The sequence below is a fragment of the Pinus tabuliformis genome, chromosome 6 (genome assembly GCF_031772625.1).
Source record: "Pinus tabuliformis cultivar Carrire ecotype Pingquan chromosome 6, CPIR1, whole genome shotgun sequence".
Lineage (NCBI taxonomy): Eukaryota > Viridiplantae > Streptophyta > Pinopsida > Pinales > Pinaceae > Pinus > Pinus tabuliformis.
In genome coordinates, this window is record NC_142292.1 from 1,254,006,502 (window position 1) to 1,254,032,196 (window position 25,695).

Here is a 25,695-nt window from a genome sequence, read left to right on the forward strand (position 1 = left end):
AGTACTACTTCAGCCATAGGGACAACAACAGAAAGAACAGATGAATTGGTTAAGGCTATGGAACAAATGAGCACCACGGCCACAAAACTGAAGAAGCTCAGAGACCAAGTAACAAGTTTGGAAACAAGTTGTGAACTTGCACAGATTCAAAATAAATAAGAAGCTCAAAAAAACCAAATGATGGTGGAAAGAATAAGAATCCTTGAAAAGGATTTGACACTAGAAAAGCCATTGGGAGATATCAAGGATATACTATGGACCAATATCATTGATTCCATCAATGATATTTGGCCTTCCATTTAGGTTATTTTTGAGCAAACTGAATTAGTCAAAACGGCCATGGAAGCCATACAAAAGACAAAGGAAGAACTGGGAGACAAGCCTGAAGAAGCAAATCAATTAATAGATTTTTTGAACATTAGAAACATGTACCAACTAGATGAATTAGAAATTCAGGGCAGAACTGCAACTATCATTGAGATAAAGAAGGTTGTTACTAAAAGGAACCTGATGTCTAATTTAGAGAAAAGATGTCAAAGTATTCAAGCAGAAATCGACAGTTTCATGTTAAAATATGGCATTTTGAGAGAAAAAGGACTTCCTAGTCCTCTGGTCATACATGAAAAATTAATGACACAAGAAGATTACATTGACAGATTGCACAAACAGTCCAAGAGCCAAGCTAGTTCTTCAGGAGTAAAAGCATTACCCACAGGAAAGGTACTTTATGATGGCCTGGAGAATTTGTTCTATATAGAACATGAAATCAAGCATTTGTTCACCAGAAAACCCAATTTTTCCAAATATACAAAAGTCGATGAATTCTACAGGAAAATGATCAGAATAAAATTACCAGATAGTGAATGGTGGACCAATTTTACAGATTTACTATAAGTTACTATAGTAAATCTAAAAGGTAAAGATAACAGCCAGGTAAAAACAGGTAATACAGGATTAATCAGCACAGGTAAAGAGTATCAGTAGGTTAAAGATAAGAGTGAATCCAGCACATAATTACCAAGGCAACTGCAAGAGCCAAATCCGAATTCCAGCAGCTAGCACATTCACAAATAAAGGGACAGCAAGCAAACGGATTTCCATTTGTCTCTATCTTCGTGTTGAAGATATTTTTTGTTTCCTAGATTAATTCTCATATAGTTATGAGATATTTTGTATCAAATTTTGTATAAATACTTCACAAGCTGAAGTAATTAGGGTGGATTAAAAATCATTTCTAGAGACATTTTGTTTTAAGCTAAGGAGCTATTGTACTCAAGACTGGACTGGTTTACTAGATTATGAAATAAAGCTGAGGACATTTCACTCGATTCTTGTGCACATCTGGAACAAATAAGTATCATTTTCTCATGTTTAAATACTGTATTCTCTTTATGTCATGAATTATTCATATGTGTTTCTTATATAATCTTAAAAGAAAACAAGGAATGATATCATCAGAATTAGCTTAAGTGCTCTCTGTTTTTACTGTTTGCTTTATTTATGTTTTCTTCTAAACTACCTTGGTCTGGAGATTCTTAATTGCCTCCTTACTTTCGTGGTTTAGCCCCCTTTGGCCCATAGTATAGGATTCTCATTGCCCTTTGCTACTGGCCATCCTTCCCCTCCTCGTCTTAATCCCTATTAAGGATTCTTCATTGCCCTTAGCCCTGGTTAGGACTTTCATCCATTTAAACCTGAAGATTTGCTTTTGATGTGTTAGCCTGCCCTGTGGACTCTTACCTCAGTAATAGATCTAATCTAGTTAAGCCTTTCTTGATTGACTCCATAGCCAAATGGCCTAAATATTTGTTCTGCCCATCTGTCTACTTGATACCACCACCAAATCAAAACAAACAACCTTGAACATTAAGAACAAGCTTGAAATCCTAATTCAAAAAAGTTAAATTATAAAGAGAGAGCCTTCTCTGGACTTAGGTTGGCTAGAACCTAAGTCTAAAAGATTGGTTTGTGGTTACCTCGAGCCATTCCTTCTTTAATAACTTCTAAGGAAAAAACCTGAGTGATAACATAGTGGCGACCATATTGGGGAATTCAAAACCCTCAGTTTCAATAAACCTTTGAGGTATTCAAATTTTTATTTTTAAGCATCTTAAAGGGTTACTAGAAGTTATTTCCAAAAGTTCATAAAAATCTCCAAATCTGGCTTCAGGGAGAACTCATTATACCAGGGCCAACCCTGATCCAATTCCTCCCCTTGTATTTGAAAAACCCAACCTTATTCCAAGAATAATTAGAAGAAAATTAGTAAGTCCCAGACCTATTTTTAGATCCCATTCATGCCCTGCTGAGTGGTTATTCCTTGAAGACATCCCTTTTGATGAGTATTTTGGTCTCTCTTTGTTCAGAACCACGTCTGATAGTGAACTGCTGGACCTGGTCCCAGATCCAGAATTCCTCAGAGAACTTGAAATCCAACGAGCCAACTTGTCAATTGATCAAAATCTACTGAACTCCCCTCAAACACCCCTCACCACTGATAGACACCCTGAACTTTCTGAAACAGCTTCAACATCTTTTAGCTCATCATCATTTCCCCACACCTCTGAACATCATCCCTCAACCTCATCTCTATTCATACCTTCAATCCCTCATCAGCCCATCACTACCCCTCAAACACCCATTACCCCTATTATACCAACTCCCCTTGTTGTCCCAAATCCTCCAGTTACCCCAACTCCTGTTCTCAATCCTATACAGCTCAGAGCTATGGCACTCAGATATGCTCCCCTCATAATGCCTGCACCTCAAGGTGTTTTGCCAGCAGATTATCAAAGTAAAATCACCACATTTGATGGCACTGGAACATACACAACTCAGCAGCACACTAAGAAAATGACAAATTATTTTGAGCTGCATGAGAATGACATAGGAGATGTCCAAATGAGAATCTTTGTCCAAAGTCTAGTTGGAGAAGTGAGAACGTGGTTTAGATATTTGCCCCCCCATAGCATAGATAGTTTAGAAGTCCTTTACCAACAGTTCTTAAATAGGTGGGAGAAGAAGAAGAACTCCCTTCAAATTCTATCTGAATATGAAAACCTTAAAAGGGGACCAAACAAAATTGTTCAAGACTACTGTACCAGGTTTAACAACGTGTACAATGCAATCCCTATTGACCTTAGACCTCCACCTGGTTTAGCCCTGATTAAGTTTCCAGACAGATTTGACATAGATATGGATTTTAAACTTAGAGAAAGAAATCCCCCTACACTTGAAGATATGCAAAGTGTAGCTATCAGCGTAGAAGCTAATCTGCTATCCAAAAGGGCTAGAGTTAGAAATGAGAGAAGAATACCTTTGAAAGATGAATCTTCACCCTTTGATCAGAAAATGGATGCTTTAGCTAAAGGAATGGAAAGGTTGATGGATAGAATAGAAGTCATTGAAAGGAAACCTCAATGGGATAACCAACAGGCTAATCCAGTGAGGAATCCAAACTTTAGGAAAAACGAGAACCAAAACACTGGTAAAAATGGACCTAATCAGAACATTAGGCCACCTTTCCAGGAAAATTATGCTGAAACTTCCCACCAAGAAGACCCTGAGATAGACACTCAGATCAACCTTATGGGCTTAGATGATGAAGAAACCGTTTTTTTAACTCAAGATGATCAAGAATTATACATGCTTCAACAGTTACAAACTCAAACAGGAGAATCTTTCGACTATAAGCAAGGGTATGACTCTGCTATTTTTGAAGTTCATAAGCAGTACAACTTAAGAAGCAAGAAAAACACTGATGTTCCTGATCAGAATAAACAAGCAATACCTAACCAGCCTAAGAAAGCTACAAAATAGAATCCTCAAGTTACAAAAACTTTACAAATCCTTTCTAGACCACATCAAAATCCTCCTAGTCCCACCATTGAAGATGTAACAGATAACCATCCTTCTAATGAACAACCTTCCACTTCAATCCCCCTCAAAGGAACAGTGGAACAACCCCTAGAAATCATATTAGAAAATCCAATTGAAAATACTCCTAACAATGAAAAAGGAAAACACACTACTCAGAACTTTGGCTCTAAATTTCCAAATATTCAAACAGATAAATCCCCTCTTCCTTTCAATTTGGGAGCAAAGGTGGCCAAACTCAAAATTTCAGTGCCTTTGATAGAATTGGTTAAACATGAAACTTATAGATCTCAAATTAGTAAATCTCTGAACTTTGTTTAAAATGAAGATTATGTGAATCTATTTGATGACCAGCCTGAGTTAATTTTCAGACCAGATGTTAATGGAAATCCAGTTGAAGGAGGGGTACCACCCTTCTACATTAGCCTTAACATCCATGATAAAATCCTACATAATGCCATGCTTGACTCTGGAGCCTCACATAATCTTATGCCTAAGTCTGTAATGGAAAAGCTTAACTTGGATATCACTAGGCCTTATAAGGATCTCTTTTCCTTTGATTCAAGCCAAGTTAAATGCTTAGGTCTCATAAAAGATTTGTGTGTCTCCCTAGTTCAATACCCTTCCAAGATCATACTTATGGACATAGTTGTTGCTGACATACCACCCAAGTATGGTATGCTGTTGTCTAGATTTTGAGGTGCCAAACTCCAAGGATCTCTATAATTGGACATGTCCTATGCTACCATATCAGTCTTTGGACACCCCAAGAAGCTGTATAGAGAGACTCTGATGAAGTATGTAGTGAGTTCCCAGGAGAGACCTCAGAATTTTCCCATATATTCAGTACATTCTGATATTGATTCCTTCATACTTTACAATGATGAAAATAATCAAGAAGACACTTCAAGTAGAATAACAGCATAACCAAAAGAAATTGTAGTATTAAATAAAAATCAAAATGTCCAAATTCATCAAACATCAGATAAAAAAGATGATCTAGATACCTCAATCAAGAAGGATTCCACTACCGAGATGAAAATTACGAGCATGAAATCCTGTGGCATCTTGAATTTGATGGGTTAGTCAACAAATTAGTTGCAGGAGCAGAAGTATTAGTTTACAACTTAGAAAACGATTACTCAGAAGGTCATGCCTACAGGTTGAACTTTAAATGTACAAACAATATGGCCGAATATGAAGCACTTATGTTAGGTCTGAAACTTGTTAAAAGGTTAGGAGCCATTAGAGTCTCTATCATGGGAGATTCTGAGTTAGTGATTAAACAAATTAATGCTGTGTATATGACTAGGGATCCTAGACTAGGGTTTTATAGAGGAACAGTCATAGAAATACTAAATACTTTCTTAGAAACCAAACTTGTTGTTATCCCCAGAAAACACAACATGCAGGCTCACAGCTTAGCCATGTTTGCTAGTACTTGTAAGTTGCCTTTCGAGCCCAACCATCAATACACTGCTGAGGTTAGGCACAGACCTTCCATTCCTGACAATTTAAAGAACTAGCAAGTATTTGAGAATGATCAGCAAATTAATAATTTTTTAACTTTAGATAGTGAATTTGTAAATACCAACATAGACACAGACATAGCAGTAGATTTTGATTGCTCTGATAAAGTAGAAATTAACAAACTAGAAGATGACCAGATAGATAGATTTCACCCTACAAAGTTTACTAAAGCAGATATTCGAAACTTAAAACAGATGGAAATTGATGAAGTCATTGATGATGAAACTGAAGTCATAAACCTTAAAGATAATTTTTTACCCAAAGGATTAACTCCTTTGGAGGACTTATTTGACTCAAACGATATTCCTAAAAAGCCTAAAATGGAACCCTTGAAATCAGACATTGAGGAATGTAATATAGGATCTGAAGAGAATCCCAAACTAATAAAACTGTCGAAATCATTACCTCCCAATGAAAAACTGAAATATGTGCAACTGATGAAAGAATTCCAGGATGTTTTTCCTGGAGTTATGAGGACCTGAAATCCTATGATACTAGCATAATACAACACACTATTCCATTAAAAGAAGATCAAAGGCCCTTTAGATAGAAGCTTAGAAGAATTAACCCTGTTCTACTGCCTTCTATTGAAAAGGAGATCAAAAGAATGTATGAAGCTGGGATTATTGCACCTATTAGGTTCTCAGACTGGGTTTCCAATTTGGTACCCACTAGAAAGAAAACGGGTGAAATTAGGTTGTGTGTTGATCTTAGAAATCTAAATAAAGTCTCACTTAAAGATAACTATCCTCTTCCAAAAATGGATCACATATTACAGAGGGTAGTGGGTTCCTCCAGAATTTCACTGCTAGATGGGTTCTCTGGTTATAACCAAATCCTAGTCCACCTAGATGATCAAGCAAAGACTGCATTCACAACTCCATGGGGTACTTTCATGTATGTGAAAATGCCATTTGGGTTAAGAAATGCAGGGGCCACCTTTCAAAGAGCAATGGACATAGCCTTTGCCAAAGAAATCCATGACTTCCTAGTAATTTACCTTGATGACCTCACAGTATTCTCCAAATCAGATCAACAACACCTGGATCATCTTAGGCAAGTCTTTATTAAATGTAGGAAATATGGAATTTCTCTGAATCCTAAAAAATCTTTATTTGGGCTGGAAGAAGGGAAATTACTAGGTCACATTATCTCCAAAGATGGTATCAGGATTGACCCAACAAGAATTGAAGCTATCTTGCAGATACCACATCCCAGGAATATCAAAGAACTTCAAGCATTTCTAGGAAAGATAAACTTTTTGAGGAGATTTATCTCTAAATTATCTAAGTTAATTAGACTACTAAACAACATGTTAAAAAAAGATTCGATTGTTAATTGGACGCTAGAGGCTAAAAATTCATTTGAAGATATAAAGTTAGCCTTAACACAAACGCCAGTCCTCATCAGTCCAAAGTTTGATTGGGAATTTATCATATTTTCTTTTGCTTCAGAACACACCATAGCTGCAGTCCTCTTACAGAAAAATGATCAGGGTTTTGAACAACCAATAGCTTTCTTCAGTAAAGCCTTGAGAGATGCACCTTTAAAGTATAACATAATGGAGAAACAAGCTTTTGCTCTGGTTAAAGCCATAAAAGATTTCAGAGTTTATATTTTGTACTCCCATATAGTAGCTTATGTTCCCAATGCTGTGGTTAAAGACATTTTAACACAGGATGGACCTGATGGAAAAAGGGGAAAGTGGATAGCTACAATATTAGAGTATGATTTAGAAATTAAACCTACAAAATTGATCAAAGGCCAAGGTTTGGCTAAGCTAATGGCTGAATCAAACTATCAAGCCCTAGACATAAACTTCATTGCAGAACTGGATAACGAAGAGGAGATGGTGACTCCACAGATCAGCCAAGCCTTTACAGATTCACCATGGTATGCTGACATAATATATGTTCTACAAAACCTTCAAGCTCCTCCAGAGCTATCCAGAACTAAAAGTAGGTTTTTGAATATGAAATCTTTAAAGTTTTGCATAATTGATAATGATGAAGGCATATTGTTGAATTGTTTATTAAAGGAAGAATCTGATAAAATTTTGCAAGAATTTCATGTAGGTGACTGTGGGGGACATCTCTATTGGAAGAAAACAACTGATAAGATCTTGAGGGCTGGTTTTTACTGGCCCACTCTGTTTGCTGATGTGAAAAAATTTGTAACCTCATGCCACAAATGTCAAATTTTTGAAGGAAAAAGAAAATTACTGCCATTACCTTTCAAACCTATATCAACTGAACACCATGTCAACAGTGGGGTCTTGACTTCATTGGTGAAATTCACCCCCCTTCCTCTACCCAACATAGATGGATCTTAACTGCGACAGATTATTTTACAAAATGGATAGAAGCCATACCCTCAAGACAAGCCACCGATATTGTCATAATAGGTTTTCTTGAGGTCAACATTCTATCCAGGTTCGGTTGTCCCACAAAAATCATCATAGATAATGCTGCAACCTTAAAATCAAAAAGGATGATTGATTTTTGAACCAAGTATCACATAACCCTTGGCTATTCCATAGCCTACTATCCCCAGGGAAAAGGACTTGCAGAATCATCCAATAAAAGCTTAATGAATATTATCAAAAAATTATTGGAAGATAGTAAGAAGACATGGAATAATAAACTAGTGAATGCTTTATGGGCAGATATATTAACCACAAAGAAATCTATTGGCACCAGTCCCTATCAGTTAGTCTATGGAATGGAGGTTGTGTTCCCATATTCTTCTTGTATATGATTGAACAATGTATCTATGGCCTAATGGATGGAACTACAACTAATGTGTTGAGGAATCGATGCTTCTTAGCGATTCTCATATGAGTATCAGACCCCTATGCCCAGATCTATTGTTTACACCTATAGATTACATATTTGTGATATGTTTGATGAAATGCTTGTCATAGATAATAAGGGTCCAATAAAGCCTTTGTTTAAGTAATTGCATTTGTATCATCATCCCATTGTTATCTTTTTGTTTTGAAGGTTTCATATAGTTCTGGGTAATGACCTGGGCTCTGGGCCTGAAAAATGGATCAAATCCCAGGGACACAGGCACAATTCTGGGAAGAAAAGTCCCTAGACACTAGCATGCCATGCTATGGGAGAGTCCAAAGCCCTCAAAACGCATGCATGCCCATATCAAGGGAGTGTCTGAGAGTGTAATGGTCTAAAAACTCAGTGGGACCCAAAGGCTGGTTACCTGAGAGGTCGATATGGTTCCCGAGAGTCATGTTACTTGATGTGGAAGGTTTGTATGGTGTGTTTCCGTCAGTTCCACTTCCTTAAGTTGACTTAGGAGGTTGAATCATATAATAGTAACTTATCGTCACATGTTTAATCCAGTTGGCCGGTTACTTGGGTAGATGTGGGAGAAGGGTGTTACAAAGTGGTATCAGAGCATGGTTCACCCCTGGGAATGGATGGGCTATGTGTTGGTCATGCATTCATATTAGTTGCATGTGTGTCTCTTGTGTTGTAAGACCATGTGCTTTTTGCACTTGTGTGGTATGGGTCATGGTTGTAGTGATGTCGCCATGGGAAGTTGATGGTGTTGTTGTGGAGTGTGTCGTCATGAGAGTATGGTTGATTATGCATTGTTTATGCACGTTAGTGTTCACATGTGGTCAATTGTACAATTATGTGGTGGTTGTTGTCATGCATGAGGTCATGGTATGTGTAGTTGATATGGTCATGCAATGATGACCAGACTCTAGCTAGAATGATGGTTATATGTTTATATTCTTATTTATTATATGTATATATGTTGTCATGGTTATTTTATACATGTATTCCTCTTACTGGTTGATCTTGCAGATGAGGTATCCTTCCCGAACTATGTTAAGGTAAGTTGGTTTATTGTGATTTGGTTTAGCTGACATGATATACCTTGCAGGAAGAATATCAAATATGACTAGCAATATGGTAGACTACAGTTCTCAAGACTCTCCTTATGGATCATATGAGCAACGTGGTGTTGGGCACTCTTCTGATTTGGCATACACATCGAGAAGATTAAAGGAAGAAATAAGGAGTTGTAAGGTAGACAATGACGGAATCATACAAGCACCGGAGAAACAAGAAAAGGTAAATGGAGTGATTCTTAATAGTTTTTCAGAATTGTAGTGACAGGGTCCACTTCGGATCAACCATGAGTAGGAGGATAGAACTAATGGGGCATATGGCAGTAGATCTCACGGTGGGCATAGGTCATATAGAGATGATGTTATCCCCTACAATTTCCTAGGCTGAGAAGGAAATCGAAAAAGGTAACCTCGAACCACTTTTAGTTCAGTAGCTAGCCCTATTGAACTAGAGAGGGATCTCTCTAAGGATTTGTCAATGAATAATTGAAAAGAAATAGGTTTTAGGCTAGATATACAAGTCTTGTTTTAGTATTTGAGAATTTAGGGTTTTTAGTTTGTTGGACTAGGGATTAGGGCAGGTAATTAGGTCAAGACCTCAAGTGTATAGTAACAGGTATAAAGAGGAGCTAGATATCAATGTGTTATGGTGAACTTAAGATTTTTTCAATGTAGTATAGGTCTGAGAGTTTAAGAAAACATAATGAGCATGTATAAGCATGAATTCATTAGTCATAGAAGAAAATAAACACAAGCATGATTTTCCACATAAACAAAGCTTAAATCTAAGAATTCTGTCTATATGACTGCAAGGAAAACCATAAGAAGAAGATAAAGCATGAAAAGAGAGATGATTTCATCAATTAGAAACTGATCTGAAAGGAAACTAACACCATAGACTCACTGAACAAGTATTCCTGAAATATAGCTGCAACTGCTTCTTGATTAGCTGTAAGAAAACATAAGATACAAGCCTCTCCACAAAAGTCCAACCTCTCTCACTAAATGAGAAATCATACATATAGAATAAAAACAACCATTTCCCCATATTCAAGGCTCGAATCCTTAGGCAGTAGAATAGTTACAAAGAATCTCTCAACAAATGAGAGAGAGTAAGAAGGTCAAACACAAACTCTTCTTTTAGACTTCAAATTGAGTTTTGTTACTTTTATGAGTCCTAATTAATCATAAAAACAACCTATCATGCCTATTTATTTATGATTACATCATCTAAACCTTTAATTACTAAAGTTACATCATGAGATTAACTTTGACCAACTCAATCTAAACACCTGAGAAATTACACAGTGAAATTTTTTTAAATAAAAACTCAGAAATTTTTCATAAGCACAATGCAAACTTTGAGGCCACTTTCAAGTCTCTTTTGGATGTCAAATTTGAAATCTAAGAGAATGGTCAACTAGAATTTCCTGTATGTTTTCTGTAACATCTTGAATTTTTTAAAATGACCCATGGGAAGGCCTTCAAAAATTGATTCTCCCAAGGTGACTCTATAAGCGTAGCGTCCATTTGAAAAAGGAGGCAAAAAGGTGATTTTTTGAGGGTTTTTTTTGCCTTTTCTACCTGTTAGAAGCTCAGATTTTGGATTGCCAATAATCAAAATTGCATGTATAGGTAATTTTGAATCCAAATATGCAATAAATTTTCCATTTTGAGGTCTTGAAAATAAGCATACCGTCTAGGTCACTACGTTTATAACTTACACTGTGTTTTTTAAAATAGTCAAAAACCATCAAAATTTGAAAATGACAAAAGTTTCTTCAAATCTTCTGAAAATTGCTAAGTGAAGCTATAATATGATATTCTATGCCATGAGGGAGGCCTCAACAAGTAAATCAAGCTTCTCCTTGTCCTTTTGTCTTGTTAGGTTTTCCTTGAGCTTCTTCTTCAAATGCTTGACCCTTATGTTGCAAATCATGTTCCTGGTCTTATAATGGTGGGCCATGTGCCTCAATAGTTGGTTGTCCCTGTTGTCTTCATCAAGAATCTACTCTAGGTGACCATTGACCTTACCTAGCCAATACTCTCTATCTTCACTGATCTCCAAGGCAATTCTGTCTTCAATGTCCAAGTCTTCATCTAGTAGGTTATGTTCTTTTTCTTTCTTCAATGCCCTTTTGAGTCCTTTGGTCCTTGGTTTCTTCTTTCCAACTTTTTTTTCCTATTCATCATGTTCACCAGGCTCTAAAACTACTTTACCTTTGCCTCCTTGTTGCAGCACCTTGGATTTCTCTTTCTCCATGATTAACTGTTTGGCCTTAAGCTGACTGTTTTCTTGCTCAAGGAAGGAAATGATGAATCTTGCCCTTGACATATTGTCTGTGAGCTCTCTGATTTGAGAATCCTTCTCTTTGATGATTTTTTGCAAGTTTGAAGGTTCATCTTCTGCCTCCAAGTCAACTAATTCAAATTCATGTTCAATTAGCTCCTCATCCTATACCTGTGATCCCTGTTTTGTTGATGTAGAAGGCAAGGCCCCTTCCACAATCTATGGAGCAAACACTTGCCTATTTGCTGCAAACACTAGCCTAGGTCCTCTTTGATATGTCTTGACCTCTTTATCCTTTTTAGTCTTTTTTCTCTTCTTAACTTTCTTCACTACAGTACTGCTAGATGGTCCTACCTCCCTTTCAAGCACTGATGATGCTGATGGAATAGGTCTAATAGGCTGAGCTAGTGGCCTAGTGAAGATATCATTTTGAATGAAGGTTTCCCATGCAATATTTAACTGATCGACGTGATGAAGGACAATTATCTTGATTATAGAGTGATGGCAAAGACTATTAGTCTATTGTTCATATTCTTTGTTCTGTACAATGTAAGTCATATTTTCAATTCTCTTGCAAATGAAGCCAATTTATGTTGTCACGTTGTGGAGGCACCTGGAGACAAGCTTGGAGCACATGGAGATAAGCTTGGAGCACCTGGAGACAAACTTGCTCTATTCTGGACAAAACACAACAACTTAGGGAAAAAAATAGCAATACAGGGTAAAGCGCAGTGTCCAAATCCAAAGTGTAGAACTTTCAGGGCAAAGCGTAGCATCCAAAGGCAAAGCATAGAACTTTCAGGGCAAACCGTAGCGTCCAAAGGCAAAGCGTAGCACTTTCAGGGTAAAACGCAACGTCATGTTGTAGAGAAACTTTGGAGACCTTCTTGAGCTCCAAATTAAGAGATTGATATCTCGTTGGAAATATCTAGATGTCTACTTGTCAACGGAGCCATCAAGAAAGTGATTTTGATACTGAAGATAGGAGAAATAATGATTTTCCCAAAGTCACTCCAGAAGTGCAGCAACACTCCTGTAGCAAGTGTATTTTAGACATTTCTCCCAATCCATGACACCTATGTAAAGACTGAAGGAGGTTTTTATTCCTTGGTTTATTATTAACAAAAACCTCTTTCACGTTTGTGAAATTAATATCCATTTGCTCAGGACCATCCTTTGAAGAAAAGCTGGCCCTATGTGTGGTGAATGATTTGTCCCTTAGAATGACTTCTTGAAAAATGATGGAGAAATGATGTTTATGAGCTGAAATGGCCTCATACTTGCTGATATGACCTCCCTTATGCCTCCTCTTCTCATATGTATCTGATTCCATAGCAAACCCTAGCTCAATGGGAGAGAAAATTAGGGTTTAGTGTAGGAAAAACAAGGGATTTGGGCAATTTATAAGAATGAAGGGAAATAAAGGGGATAGGGGGCTTCTAAATTCTTATGAAAATTTTGGGAGATAGGGAGGGATGTTAGGAAGTAGGGGAAGTGGAATTTCAAGGATTGAGTGAGGGGAAGGGGTCCAAAAGGGAAAAACACAGGCCTAGCCTAGAAAAGTGTAAAATTGTAGCAATATGCTAGGGTTTGTGGGAAAATGGTGATTTTGAGGGATAGGAGTGATCGGAAGTGTTTAGGAAGGTATATTAAGGATAGGGGAAGGTGTATGAGCATCAGGATACAAGTTTTGTTGATATTTTTACCATGGAGGTCATGAAACCAAGAAAAATGCCCTCAAAACCCTAGGAGAGGGAAATGAGCTTTCCAAGCAAAACTGAGAGACAAATATGGTAAACACATGGCCACTTACTTGGATTTGATGTAATGAAACCTGAAGTTGATGATGAAATATTATGAAATGATGATTTGGGAACCCTAAAACCTAATGGAGACCTTGGAAACCCTAAAACCTAATGGGAACCTTGGCTGAATGAAATCATGATAAAAATGAATATGATGATGAAGACAACTCATGACTGAAGTACACTCAGCACAAAGGTGATATGAGATAGCAAGGAATAAAAATTATTTAAAAGGATTGGAGACAAACCTGAGACTACATCCAGTGACCAAATTTTTGCATGATGACCTAATGGAATGGCAAAAATTTCATTGTGGGACCCTAACAAGACATGATAAGAGCCCATTTGATCACTGGTGACAGGACACAAAGAATGACACTAACATTGGCTCCAACTGGGGATGGAAACTCCTTGGAGGTGTCAAGAAAACTGTAGACCGGGTAGCCTTATTCATTGGGCAATGGAGTCATTGTAGTGACAATCTTCAAACTGACTCAAATTAAACTGAAAACTGAACTATACCATCAACTGCAAACCCTACTGGAAATTGACACTGAAAAATACACTCAGGATGTTGAGCCTATTCATCACACCTTACCTACTCTAACTGATCCATAAACGATTTTATCAACTAAAGTCGAAGATCCTATGTAACCAATCAAGTACGTGACTACTTGACTAATGCTTGTATTCAGTTCCAACAAGCATAAAGAAAGATTTAGAATATGGAAACTCAAAACGATACCTGAGTCCAAAACCTATGGTGGTGAATAAAACAAACTCCACTTTTTTTGATGCTTGCAAAAGATTTCCCATGGGGTCTTGAAAATCATGAAACATTACCTCTTGTTGATCAATAGAAAGGAGGGAGACGCCTTCAAATATAATGACTGATTGTTCTTCTTCTTTCGGCCGATCCTTCTTAAATGGAAATGCAGCAATGTGATCTTCCATACCATGCAAATCATAGACAAGATTTGTATGTTCTTGCAGATCTTCAATTGATGTAGCCAAATCAACATCAACACAAATTTCTACAAGTGGCTTTTCATGTATATCAGAAAAAGAATTGTCTAGGCTTTGATTTTTTTTTATATCTTGATCATTTGAAGGTTGTTGAACATGTTCATAAAACTTAAGACAACAAACCTGTTGTACACTATTTTTGACCTGAACAGATAAATCATGACCCTCTATAGTTTCTATACAAGCAAACTCAAAATTCAGATCTGCACATATTTCATCCTAAATTAAACACTCAGAAGAGGAAAGGAATGAAGGGCAGTTGCAAAGAGCATATATATATCTTGATCGTTTGAAGGTTGGCAAGGTCGATGCAACTCATCATTAGAATCATGAAATAAAATTTGGCTCTCATCATTCAAATCTAATTGATATTTAATCACAGAAGAAAATACTATCTGTTGGAGATGTTCTTATGGATCATAAGACTATTGTTCTTTTTCATTATTCTCCTCTTCTTGATTAGTTTCAGGCTATTGAATTTCTTCCTTAACCTCTAGCTGATCAGTGTGTTGTGTTGCTCCCAAAATTGTTTCCAATGGGGAATCTTTATGAGCATCTAGAAAATATTCATCATCTGTTTCTTCATCAATCAGAGAGGAGGCTACTATGTGTTGAGTATGATCTCATGTATCAAAGTGATTAGCTTCTTCAGATTGTTGTTGGAAGGAAAAATCATAGAAGGCTCCAATGATCTCTTCATCATCCATACATTCGATATCATCAATACTTAAGATATGAAATAAAACCTTCACAATAATCACAACAACTTTGTAAAATAGACTTCCCATAATGCTCAAAGAAAACTAAATGGAAATCTTTAAGAAAATATAAGCTACCTGCGTTTAACCCTTCATACCATGATCTTGCTTTCCCTTCTAGGGTAGCCATGAACATCTTCATTAGACAATCTTCAGGAAACTAAATCTGTGGCCTATGTACATGCATGTGAAATTTGACCAAGTGAAGAGCAGCATGCTCTCCTTTCTCGTCTTTGAAATTCGAAAAATAAGTCTACAAATATACACAAGGCATGCTGTTGGGAAAACTTGGAATATGAGCACAATTTAAGGGAGCATACCTTCGAGTAGTTGAATCCATCTTCCAAATAGTTAAGTCACAAAGAATTTCTTCAAACTACTGGTTTTTTAATAATGGAGTCACCATGAAAATTTTGAACCTTTGGATTCTTCGACATTGGAGTTGTCAGGTGAAATATGCACAACATTTTTTGTGTCTGATCACTGTCCACCATCAACAATCAGATCTGATCTTTGTCGTTCTTTCCTAAGGAAGATATATCACTTGTTCCCTGGCAACAGCGCTAAAATGTTATCCCCTACAATTTCCTAGGCTGAGGAGGAAATCGAAAAAGGTAACCTTGAACCACTTTTAGTTTAGTAGCTAGCCCTACTGAACCAGAGGTAGGGCTAGCTACTGAACTGAAAGTGGTTCAAGGTTACCTTTCTCAATTTCCTCCTCAACCTAGGAAATTGTAGGGGATAACAGATGACACGATCATAGATGGCAGGTTTTTGGATACTGCGGATTGGAGAGGGGATGGACATAGGTACTATTATATTTCTAGTTTAGATAGGCACTGCGATCATCATCATTATTGTTACGCTCTTGACCTGGGAGAAATTCAAGAATACCATAAATGTGAAGAAATATAGCCCAAAACACATAATCAAATGAGAAAAACAACAAGTATTTTATTATTCAGAAATAGATTCAATGTTCACTTACCTCTTCGAGGAGGCAACCCCCAATAGAGTAAAGCTCGATTACAATAAGACTCAATGATATTTCCTTTACTAACTAAGACTATTTATAGATAAATGACATCCAAAACCCTAACTACTAGTGGTCCCTTGCATAACATAGGTTAACCACTTTATTTATTAACTATGGCCTGTTTAAAACTAATTGTGGTCCCTTTTCTCTAATGTGGGTCAACCACTTACAATTATTAATGCGGGCTTTATTTACTCTCTAACTAACTATGACTATGACTCGGCCCATTGGGCTTATTACATAAATAAAGGGGTTAGGGTTGGACCCTAACAGTTATTATCTATATAGGAGGAGTGATAGGGGATATTTTCCAGATGAGTTTAAGAAAGAAAAGCCACCTACATTTGATGGAGAGATGAAGAAATCACATGATTCAGAGGCATGGTTCCTTGGTATGAGGAAGTTCTTCAGGTTGCATGATTATTTAAAGAACCTGAAAGCCAAAATATCTACATTTAGTCTTAAAGGTAAAACATATATTTGGTGTGAAATTGTGAAGAATGTCAAAGGTATTCATGAGGAGGATTGGACTATTCAAGAAGAAGTACCTATTGGAGAGATACTTTGATGATGGGGAAAAATAATTCTATGAGTTAAAGATGGGCTCAATGATAGATGAGGAGTACACTAGCAAATTCTTGGAGCTATTGAGGTATGTGCCTTACCTTAAGGAGGATAAGGCCAAGATTCTGAGGTTCATTAGTGGATTACTGATTGCATTCAAAGATAAGATTGAGTTTGATGAGACTAGATCATTGGAGGAGGCCATCCAGAAGCTAAAACATTTTTATGAGCAATTGAAGCACATATATGAGACTAAGCTGGACTGGAAAGGTAATGCAAAGAAGAAAGGAAAATGGGACAAGAAGCGAGCAAGACCTCAGGGTATAGGTAATAAAGAGAATGCAGTGCCATCTAATAAGTCCAATGCATCCGATAGAGGATAGGGAATTCGATCTAACGAGTAGAATAAAGAGCCCGTACGATGTTGGACTTGTGGAGGAGATCATCGCAAGAGAGATTTTCCACAACATTAGGGTCGTAGATGGAAGATCTACAGTGCGCAGGAGGCACAGATAGTGGGAGATGTTGGGCAAAGTATTCCTAGGATCTATTCAGTGTTGGATAATAGATAGACAGATCATCATGCATCTACCATTGAGATGGATGGTAATATTTGTGATCAAGTTGTTCCTATTTTGATTGACCCTCGATCTAATTATAACTATGTTAATGCTGACTTCGCGGATAAGTGTTGTTTGAATAAGGAAGTGCATGCAAAGTCATGTTTAGTGAAATTGGCCACAGGTACAAAGAAGTAAGTTCATCATTGGGTAAGAGCTTGTACATTTGATTTGAATGGTATGCCTACCACAACACATTTGAATGTATTATCGTTGGGATCATACAATCTGTTGTTGGGCATGGATTGGTTTTACCTTCATAGAACCAAGGTGGATAGTTATGACAAATCCATTGAGTGCTTGGATGACAATGGGGAACCAACAGTCTTGCAGGGAAAGAAGAAAGCAACACCAGTTAGAATGGTGACATCTATGCAGGCAAAGCATAGTCACAGGAAAGGGTATGTGTTATTTGTAGTACATATCTCTAGTGACAAAGGTAAGGAAGTTGAGGATGTAGATGTTTTGAGAAGGTACCCAGTTCTACAACAATTTCTTGAAGTATTTCCTGAGGATATTTTAGAGTTTCCACCTTACAGGGAGGTAGATTTTCTATTGATTTGGTGCCAGGGGCAGCTCCGACATCAAAGTCACCTTACAAGATGAGTACACCTAAGTTCGTAGAGTTGAAGCTGCATTTGAAGGAAATGTTGGACAAGTGATACATTAGGTCATGTGTATCACCATGGGGCACATCGGTATTGTTTGTAAAGAAGAAGGATGGTACTCTCAGATTGTGCATTGACTACAGGCATTTGAACAAAGTGACCATCAAGAACATGTATCTATTACCGAGGTTTGATGACTTGTTCAATCAGTTGAAGGGAGCAACATCGTTCTTGAAGATTGATCTGAGATCATCAGGCACACATTAAAGAAGAGGACATCTACAAGATAGATTTCTAGACCAGGCATGGGCATTATGAGTTTTTTATAGTTCTATTTGGTTTAACTAATGCTCCAACTACCTGTATGTGTTTGATGAATAATGTGTTGCATTCGTACTTGGACAAGTTTGTTATTGTGTTCATAGATGACATATTGGTATATTCTAAAAATGAAGAAGAGCATCCAAAGAATTTGGCATCAATGTTGAGATTGTTGAGAGAGCGCCAGTTGTATGCTAAGCTCAACGAGTGCAGTTTCTTTCAGACTGAGGTACATTACTTGGGACATGTTGTTTCCAAGGATGGCATAGTAGTGGATCTAGAAATGAAAAGAGCTATCATGTAGTGGGAAACTCCCATGAATGTGGATGAGGTGAGATATTTCATGGGGTTAGCAGGTTATGATAGGAGGTTCATCATGAACTTCTCATAGATTTCTTATCCTATCACATCATTGTAGAGGAAACGTAAGAAGTTTGAATGGACAGGGGAGTGTGAGGCCAGTTTTGAGCAGCTCAAGTGATTATTGACACATGCACTAGTGTTAAAGATTGCAGATCCATATAAATAGTTTGTATTATGTAGAGATGCTCGCAAGAGAGGACTTGGTGGAGTCCTTATGTAGGATGGAGAAGTGGTATGCTATGAATCAAAAAATTTGAATGAGCATGAACATAACTATCTAACACATTATTTGAGTTGGCAACAATCATAAATGCATTGAAGATGTGGAGGCACTATCTTCTAGGTAGGAGGTATGTATTGATGTAATAACAGTGGTTTGCGATATCTATTTTACTGACCAGATATGAATGGCAAGCAGGATTGGTGGTTGGATGAGATCAGTGAGTTTGATTTTGGGATTAGGTGTATCAAAGGTAAAGAGAACAGGGTGGCATATGCTCTTAGCAGGCGGATGCAGGTAAATCACATAGTAGCTATGAGCTCCTATGGGACAAACTTACAAGATAGGATATTGTAGGCAGGTCAACCGGATGTCAGCTATATGAAGATTGTGCACATGTTGCAATAGAGCTCAATTAGTGGTACAAGTATAGGTATAGGTGTAGGTGCACAAGATGTGGACTATTGTCTCAGGGCAGATGGATTGGTTAGATTTAGGGACAAGATATATGTGCCAGATAGAAGTGAGCTCAAGAAGGTTATCTTGAGGGAGTTTCATGCGAAACCATATTCAGATCACCCAGGTTATCATAAGACACTCATAATGGTGAATAAATTCTATTATTGGTCAAATTTGAAGTGAGACATGCAAAATTTTGTAGCTAGGTGGTTGGATTGTCAGCAGGTGAATGTAGAGTGTAAGAATCCAGGTGGACTACTACAACCAATTGTGACTTCAGAGTGGAAATGAGAAGTCATTTCCATGGACTTTATCACAGGTTTTCTGAAGAAAGTGAGACAACATGATTCCATGATGGTAGTGGTGGATAGGTTAACAAAGGTACTACACTTCAATGCAATGAAGTCTACATTCTTAGCGAGTGAGGTATCACAGGTCTTCATCAGGGACGTGGTCAAATTGTATGGAGTTCCGAAGAATATTGTGTCACACAAGGATGCGAAGTTCACTTCCAAGTTTTGGAAGGAGTTGTTTCCAAGGTTGGGCACAAAATTGGCCTTCAGAACAACTTATCATCTGCAGACATATGGATAGATAGAGAGGGCCAAAAAGATATTGGAGGACATGTTGAGGATGTATGTGATGCATCAACAATGGAAGTGGGAAGAGTACGTTCCACTGGTAGAATTCACTTACAAAAATGGGTACAAGGAGTCACTGAGGATGAGTTCGTTTGAGGTATTGTTTGAGCAGAGTTGCAATACTTCCATAAGTTGGAGTGATCTAGTTAACACGGTGTTGATTGGACCAAACATGTTGGTGGAAATGGAATAGGAAATGCAGGAAATCAAGAAAAATTTGAAAGCAAAACAGGACACGAAAAAGAGCTATGTAGATCGAAATAGGTTGTTCAAAGAGTTCCAGGTTGGGGAACATTTGTACTTGCACATCAATCCGAAGAATAACTCCTTGCATATTGGATCATATGCCAAGTTGGCACCACAGTTTTGTGGAGATTTCAAGATTATTGAGAGGATTAGGTCAGTAGCCTATCGACTTGCACTACCTCCAATAGTTAAAGTCCGTGATGTTTTCCATGTGTCATTGCTTAATAAGTATGTTAAATATGTTGATCATGTGATTGACTGGTCTGTATTGCAGGTGGATCCAGAAGGATAATTCCAGTTGGAACTGTAATGTATATTGCTGAGAAAGATACTCATGCTCTCGAACCAAGCAATCGAGCAAGTTAAGGTGAAATGGAAGTACCTTGGGCCCGATGAAGCTACATGGGAGATGACAGATCAAATGTAGGCTATGTATCCTTCCTTATTCATTAGTTGAGTGGATGTTTTGGTATATATCTTTGGTATATGTTTTTGGTACATGTTTTTGTGATGTTTGGTATATGTACATATGTATATGGATATAAATACGACCATGAGCTATGTTATAAAGCTCCAATAAGCGGTATGGGTTCCATGTCATTATGATGCATACTTGTTATGTTGTCATGTTGGTTTTCTTCTCAGCAAGATGATCATTGCAAATAATGCAACGAGCTAAGTTGAAAAGCTCCATGGGAAGTATGTTTTGCTTACAACAGCCTTATTGGTTGTAGGTCTTGTTGAACACCGAGTATAGTGTTTCCCCAAGGGGGATCGTTCTGTAATAACCCTGGTGAAAATTCCATGTAATAAAAGTTAACAAAGACAAAATAATAACCACGGTTGATGGGACACTTATTCCAAGATGAATGTTGGGCAAAAGCATAGTGATGGGGATCACTTGAGGTTGATTAATGGCTAAGGCTTTGGAAAGGAAAAATGGGATTTTGGCACATTTAATTATGAAAATAAAGGAAATGGGGAGAAAAGGGAGTTGAAAGGTCACAGGTTTCATGGGAGGAGGAAAATGAAGGGAAATAATGGAAAACGAAGAAAATATAAGGTCACAAGTTGCATGGGAGGAGGAAAATGAAGGGAAATAATGCAAAATGAAGAAAATATAGGCCTCATTAATAAAAAAGCTTCTGAGGATCGGTTCCCAGACTTTTGTCAGTTCAGTTTTGGACCTCTCTCTCTATTCTCTCTCTCATACTCTTGGACAATTAGAGTTTTCTTGGAGCACTATAGAGAGTGTGGCATACTTGGAGTTTTGGACGAAGAAGGAAAAGGAAGAGCATTACAATGAAATAATGGAAAGAATGGAAATCATTTTAAGCTTAAAAGATTCAGCGTTTTTATTTTTACTATAGACTGGAAGGGTGATGACCAAGAGTCAATTATGATGCAAAAACCATCTTAAAATAGCATAATAGACAAAAATAATGTGATTGTACTCTAAAATTACCTAGCGTTTGACATGAGACTAAGAAATGAAATTTTGATTTTTGAATTCTTTCACATGGATCAATGTTGTCCCAAACAATTATTAAATAGGGGCCAGTTTGGTTGGATCACTAGAACTTGCAAAAGAAATAGGGGTTAGTTTGTTTGGATCACTAACACTTGCAATAGAAATAGGGGCCAATGCAAGTGTTAGTGACACATGGGCAATCAACCTCCAACATGTTCTCTTCTAAGACATAGTGTATAGAATTAAATCACATCATAATTGTTTTCATATTCTAAAAACCAGGCAATAAAATTGATATTATACTGTGAAAAAATCAACTATTACAAGATACATCCATGTACCATGGGCCACATCTAGCTACCAGTTTAAACTAATTTATCACAATATTGTGGCCATGCTAGATAGCTAAGCTTTAAACTAGAACCCAAAATTTGACTGGCATAAGAGTGAGAGAATGTTAGGCCTATGAAAAGATTGGCAAGAGCCAGAAATAGCCCAGACAAATAGAAAATGAATAATTACTAGTGACTAGTCTTTATTAGTTTGTAAAGCAGGGGCATTTCTTAGACCCCAATAAGGCTCATGGTTTTGTGTGATTGAAACCAGGTGCAATCCTACAGAATTTGGTAGAATAGATACCCAGCCATGGCTCCTCAACCAAAGGGATTTGATAACATTCCATTGTAATAAACCTGGAATGAGGAAAGGCACATTTACAACACAGATATAAAAGGAAGCATCTTGTCAAATGAACCAATAAAGAGTAAATAATTTTATTTTAAATAAATTCAAAAACTAAAACTAAGAGACGTAGGACCTTCGAACAACAGAGGAATGACTGACAACAGTGACAAACAGACAGTATTATAATCAGAGTGAAACAAATGAAACTAGGCACATAGAAGACTTAGGTAAGAAATATAATGCACTAACAATGAGACCTCCACTGATATAAATGATAGGAACAACCCTTGTTACTGAACAATTATATTTTTTCTCATAGGCCCATTAGGAATGGACATTGAAGTTTTTTCTTTAGAAATTACGCACCATATAGACAGCCCTTGAAAGGGTAAAGCTATAGATAGAATTTTAGCAGAGTCGGTTGGAGGAGAAACTATGATGCAAAAGATATCAAATTTGGTGTGTTGAATGAAGAGTTGCAATGTTGCAAGGTGGGGAACAACTCACAAATGATGTAAAGGTGAAAATGGGACCAAAGGGTCGCAATGTTTTTATTGAACAAATTTATGGTGCTCCAAAAGTAACAAAGGATGGTGTTACCGTGGCAAAAAGTATTGAGTTCAGTGACAAGTTAAAGAATGGCAGTGAAAGTCTTGTGAAGAAAGTTTCCAATGCTACAAATGATGTTGTAGGAGATGGCACTACCTATGCGACTATCCTTACTCATGCAATATTCACAAAAGGTTGTAAGTCAATTGCAGTTGGGATGAATGCAATGGACTTGAGATGGGGCATTAGCATGGAAATTGATGCAGTTGTGGCACATTTGAAAAGTAGAGCAAGGATGATAAGCACATCCGAGTAAATTGCACAGGTAGGCACCATCTCAGTAGATGGTGTAAGGGAAATTCGTGAACTGATTGCTAAAGCAATGGAAAAAGTTGGCAAGGAGGGATTCATAACTATTGCAGATGGGAAGACATTGTACAATGAATTGGAGGTTGTTGAAGGAATGAAGATAGAAAGGGGTTATATATCCCCGTATTTTATCACAAATGAGAAGGCCCAAAAATATGAATTAGAGAATCCTATGATTTTGATACATGAAAAGAAAATTTCAAATTTGAATGCAGTTGTCCGAGCAATGGAGTTGGCCTTAAGAAAGCAAAGAGCTCTTCTAATTTTTTCCGAGGATGTAAAGAGTTACGCACTAGAAACCCTAATTCTAAATAAAATTAGTGTCAGAGTCAAGGTCTGTGCAATCAAAGCTCCAGGCTTTGGAGAAAACATAAAAGCCAACTTGGAGGATCTTGTTGTACTTACTGGTGGTCAAATGATTACAGAAGAACTTGGCATGAAGCTTGAAAAGGTTGAAGCTGATATGTTTGGTTCAACAAAGAAGGTAACTGTATCGAAGGATGACACAATTATTCTTGATGGAGGTGGTGATAAGAAGGTTATAGAAGAGAGATGTGAGCAGATTCAGGCTGCCATTGAAGCCAACACGACAGAGTATGATAAGGATAAGTATCAAGAGAGGTTGACAAATCTTTCAGGAGGAGTTGCAATTTTGAAGATTGGTGGTGCTAGTGAGGTGGAAGTAGGGGAGAAGAAAGATAGAGTTATAGATGCCTTGAATGCCACTAAGGCAGCAGTTGAGGAGGGTATTGTGTCAGGAGGTGGCGTTACTCTTGTTTATGCGACAAAGTAGATAGAAAAACATCAAACTTCTAACTTCGACCAAAATATTGGAGTGAAAATTATTCAGAATGCATTGAAGATGCATGCATATATGATTGTTGCAAATTTCGGTGTGGAAGGTGCAGTGGTTGTTGGGAAATTACTAGAGCAAGATAATCTTGACCTTGGCTACAATGCTACCAAAGGTGAATACATTGACATGGTGAAGGCAGGGATTATTGATCCCCTAAAAGTGATCAGAACTGCTTTGGTTGATGCTGCAAGTGTGTCTTCGTTGTTAACCACAACAGAGTGTGTTGTTGTTGAGATTCCAAAGGATCAGAAGGAAGGCCCAACTATGGTCCTAATTTTAAAGGTTAAACTTCAGGTCAATTAGTTTGATAGAAGTTAGTTTGACCCTAGACTAGGTTTGTGGTTCTTCTCTCTAGTAAAGATTCTTTTTATCCTTTCTAAACCTTCTTATCTAGGTATATAGAGTGAGCATATAAAGTAGAAGATCCATAACCTATAACATCATTATATGATCCAACAACAGATTTTGTAGCTTCCCCTCTACTAGTTATTATGGATTCACTAGCACAAGTAACGGCTTCAGTAGTTTATCCATGAGTACCACCTATAGTAAAGGAAGTAGTTGAAGCACCAATAGTAGAATCAATACCAGCATAGCCAATTTACCTATAAGAAAGGAAAGTTACATCACTAGTATATACAGTAGAGTCAGTGGTTGATCCAAAATCAGTGGAAGTAGCAGTCTACTACTCCTATTACATTTGCTAGAACCATCATCTCTACTTTCTATGAAATTAGTGGATCCATATCTCGATCCACTACGAGTGAAATGATAGCTGATAGGTTTGGGACTAGCTCTGCTACTGGCACTGGAGAGGATGTTGAAGCTAAAACTAACATAAAGGAAAATTTGTCGATTGAAGTGCCCTGTAGTTTCTACAACCTATCTTTTCTGCAGGGAAAAAGTGTAATCAAAGAGAGACCGATAAATTTTTTCCTTATTCACCTACTGGAGATGATAATTTATTCAAAGAGCTAATTTTTAAGAAAAGAAAAAAACAATCCAAAAAAGATACCTATTTTAGGCAAAAACCATGGAAGATCGGGCCTCTCAAAAGGAATGGCTGTAACTACAGAGATTGTAAACTTATCTTGGTGGTACGGAAGGGTTGTTTCCAGAAGCGCCTCACATGTTAATGCTCCACGATACTCCCCGGCCATAGTGGAGTTAATAATATATCTATAATTGTGTGCACCAGCTAATGCTCTTGAAAGAATGGATTATCTATCTGCTCAAAAGTTTCCCAAAATGCTACAACACCAAATTGTTTGAGAAGTGCTTGAAATTTGAAAATGTCAGACAAAATTGCTTAAAAAATGCCCAGTCAATGTTGGAAAAATGACTCTCCAGTAATTTTATTTATAGAATAATTACCAAGATCCTATTTTCAATATTAGGAGAACTAAATATGTATAGGAGAGAAGTTACAATATAAACTTAAACAATACCAAAGGTCAAATAAAACACCTTTTTTTAGATTATCTAAAATGAGAATTTATAAAGAAGAAACTAGGATCTCATCT

General features: G+C 37.2%; 1 pseudogene; it reads left to right on the forward strand.

Annotated features, from left to right (window-relative positions):
• Nucleotides 1-339: 339 nt before the first annotated feature.
• Nucleotides 340-24,475, forward strand: LOC149263209 (chaperonin CPN60-2, mitochondrial pseudogene; annotated as a pseudogene).
• The last annotated feature ends 1,220 nt before the right edge of the window (nt 24,476-25,695 follow it).